Here is a 4,307-nt window from a genome sequence, read left to right on the forward strand (position 1 = left end):
CTTCTTTCCAGTGGGGTTCTTCTTTTGGAGACTGGGCAATACACTTGGAGACAATCTCCTAATCTTTTCCGAATAGTGTACTGCGTCATGGACGATGCTGTACATGTGTTTTTTTCCCTAACACGTGACACAGAAACAAATAAATCTAGGCATTTAACTTCTATATATAGAATTTATAAATTTAAATCCATTTAAAATCTGAAATAATCTATACTGCTTACCGTACAACAGCACACATAAGCTGCATTAAAACGTGATCCTATTAGAAAAATATCTGTCGATCATCGTTAAGTTTTTTTTTATCTCACTGCGACTGTTAAATAATTGAAGCTGATTGGTGGTTCGTACCGATGCCTTTTAGTCTGGGAGTCCCGAGGACATACTGAAAATGGGGTGTTTTTACACACGAAGACATAGGCCTAAGCCAGTAATGCGATTTTGTGGAGGATAATAATAAATCGCCAACATTGGGAAATCTTTTATTGCAATATCTTCTAGCCTAGAGCATATTCCATTATGTGATAGGTGAGGAACTTGCTGATAAATAACAATAGATTTAAAAGAATCATGATTGATTATACTGTATGTGTAAGGCTTTTAATGTCTAGTTGTCTGGTTTTAAAAAATGACTACACGACCCACCTTTTCAAAATGAAAATACCATCTTTAAACAAAATACAATACAGGTTATAATTTTAAACCAATTCTATAGAATATCTGAACGTTTGGCACACGGTACCGGGAAAAAAACAGCAGGGCGATAGGTGTGATACGTAAATGTATGCTAACAAATCACTGCGATAGGCGTACATAAAAAGACCACAGTGATTAAAACATAAATGATAAGTTGAAAAGTGCAAATTTAACGAAGTGGCTACGGTTACAATGCAGCTCAAATTAGTCTTCTGTCTAAAACTTATTTAAATTCTGAACTATAGTTCTTGCTTAATATGAAATCTCTAGTTGTCTGGTTTTAAAAATGGTTTTAAAAAATGACTACATGACCCACCTTTTCAAAATGAAAATACCATTTTTAAACAAAATAAAATACAGGTTATAATTTTAAACCAATTCTATAGATTATCTAAACTAATTGAGTGTGAACGTTTGGCACACGGTCCCGGGAAAAAAACAGCGGGGCGATAAGTGTGATACGTAAACGTATGCTAACAAATCACTGCGATAGGCGTACATAAAAAGACCACAGTGATTAAAACATAAATAATAAGTTGAAAAGTGCAAATTTAACGAATTGGCTACGGTTACGCCACATTAGTCCTACAGTGCAGCTCAAATTAGTCTTCTGTCTAAAACTTATTTAAATTCTGAACTATAGTTCTTGCTTAATATGAAATCTGTAAAATCAATATATGAGGCTATTCCACTCAGTACATTAGGATAATAATTTACTAGCACTACACGATTAAATAGGCCTAGGCTCCCTAATAGTAATATTATCTAGCGATGATCATGTTTTCGATTTTAAAACCAATTATTTGATGGTAATTAACGTAATGAACTTCACGCATTCTTATGGGACCGTGTTTATATATCTCTCGGCATTTTTAAATTATTCGATATAATATATAAGTACTTTTGAGGGATCGTTATGGCTAGTTACTTAGCTATGTCTAGGGTTCAATGACTCTGTGATTGTGCATCAATATATTAATATAAGAAATTCATAATAATAGTATGAGTCGTTCGCTACTTCTTTAGCGCACGAAACTAGAACATTGAATGCCACAACATCCTACCAGGTACCCATTTATACTCCTGGGTAGAGAGACAAACGTAGATAAAGTGCCTTGCATAGGACACAAGCGACTTGCACAGCAAGAGTTTCGATCCTCCTGACCTCAAGGTTGAGAGTCCAAGCCAGAATAGATGCACCAATACATTTCCAACCAATTACGCAATCCAGTATATTCTAGCAAATTATGTGCCTGCCATGTTTATGGTGCCCGTACCGAGATCAATTTAATTCAGTTAACGATTTTAAAATTACTGTGCACCAATACAATACAATACAATATTGATTGGATTACACTTTCATAACAGTGACACACGTTAGAAAAAAGCTAACGGTGCATCCAAAAAACAAAAAAAAAAACAAAACAAATTGTAAGCAACAAATATATAAAATTAAATTCTTAAATACAAAAGAGATTTGCACATTACTCAAATTACATTATTGCCCAGCCGCCAATCAAATTAAAATAAACTGAAACAAAATAAGAAAATATGACTGGTTTGAAAAGTCGTGCAAAGCAAACTTAATACGCTAACTCACCCCACAACGCTCCGAACCGACGTCACTGGACCCCCCGCAAGGCAACGCAGCTAGCCGAATGATAGCTGTCTTCCCTGTCGGCGGGTGCTGTTCGACACTGTAGAAGACAACCAGCACCCAGGCAGTCGTACCGCCCGACGAAGGTCCGACGATATCGGCCCGGGAACGCAGCAAAGTATGCCAACGCCTCGGTTACACTTTGAAGTTTTCAGTCAGTATACATAAACAGAAACCAAATGAAATTATTTGAATACTTAAGAATATAAAAACAAAATTAAAAGAAAAGCATTTATGCTCTACATAGAGTAGGCCTAAGTGTATGCACGCACGGAAATGCTTATACACGCTTATACATCTAATAGTAGAAGTAATAATAATACTGTACTGTAATTACACACCATAAATTAATAATAATACTGTAATTACGCACAATAGGCTAAATTCACTAGACTTACTCTGTTAATTATGTTTGTTTTCTTATCATTAATAATCAATATTAGGCCTATATTACTTTTAAATTTTTTTTTATCATGATCACTATCGTTGTTATTATCACTATCAATATCATTGTGTAATTACTGTACATACAATTTATTTGGTTGTAAGCAAAGAGTATAAAACTGCAAGAGGTCCGACTGCCGGGGATTCTTTGGAACGCAATCCTATTTCAAAAAGTACTACCCAAAAGGGGCGTGGCCTTTAAAAGAACGTAAAGTGCGTTCATATCGAACGCGTGGTGCGCGTCTTTGCTGGAATTCGAAATACGGCACGCGTTCGATACGAGCGCCTTTTACGTTCTTATGAAGGACACGCCCCTTCGTGGGAGTACTTTTTAACGTTCCATTGCCTGTATACAAAATAAGGGCAGTCAGACCTCTTGCAGTTTTATACCCTTTGTTGTAAGAGTTACTTGATTTTCAACCAACCAACTGTGCCCTGGTAGGGTTCAATTTAATTCAATTTTATTGTCCAATTTTAAAAAGGAAAAGCAGAGCGGAAACAATTCATTGCATATTAAAAATATCAAAATTGTGCATACAGTAATAAAAAATAAATATATATAAAATATAGTATTCAAATACATTAAAATTTGAAAGAAGAATTTGGATTTGAAATTTATATTTACATGTGATTGCATGATTTTGCCAGCATGTCTAACAACTCGTCTTAGCCTATCTATATCAGACACTCTACCATTACCAAACCAAACTCATCCAAAAACAAGAACACTTTCAATGACCGCTGTATAAAACAATTTCAAAATTGTTTTGTCAACCTTAAAGTAATTAAGTTGTCTAAGAAAATACACACGGGACTTTTCAAATGTACTTATTGCAGCTATTTATTATATTTTTGTCTTTCTTATTTGTCTTTGTACTTTATATCTTTATTAATTAGTCCTAATATATTATAAGGTATGTGTAATGTATCAATGAAGGATTTCTGATATAGACTTAGGTATACCAATACGCCTAAGCAGATTGATTGACTGATTGTTGATTGATTAATTGATTAATTAATTAATTGATTAATGATTTCAGACACACGTTCTTAGATTAATACATTAATAGATACAGACATATCGTAGGCCTCGTATGGATTTCTGTATTCATTGTAGAAAATATAAAAAAAACTATAAAGAAATACTATGGAATAGACTTCAGTATACATTCATACACACACACGACACAATGCAACATAAACTCCATATAGGCCTATGGACTTTCCATGTGTACTTAAATTTTAGAAGAAAATAGATGTTCATTCTATGAATCTGCACGAACATTTTCACTTTTGTTTTTCATTACTCGCTATCGTGATGAATAGATTAACACCGGATTCACTATCGCCCGAATCCTTAAAATACGCCTAACCCATTTCCGCGTAGGCCTAAACGAATAGACCTTATAATCTCGTCTCTAGACTCATAATAAACAGAGTGATATTAATTACTTTTTCTAGATGGAGACGTAAATATAGATTGTCTAATAAGGGTCAGCATCAACAATCTTTC

Source organism: Anneissia japonica, unplaced genomic scaffold (genome assembly GCF_011630105.1).
Source record: "Anneissia japonica isolate Jap-2015-1 unplaced genomic scaffold, ASM1163010v1 scaffold987_len1640505_cov201, whole genome shotgun sequence".
Classification (NCBI taxonomy): Eukaryota; Metazoa; Echinodermata; class Crinoidea; order Comatulida; family Comatulidae; genus Anneissia; species Anneissia japonica.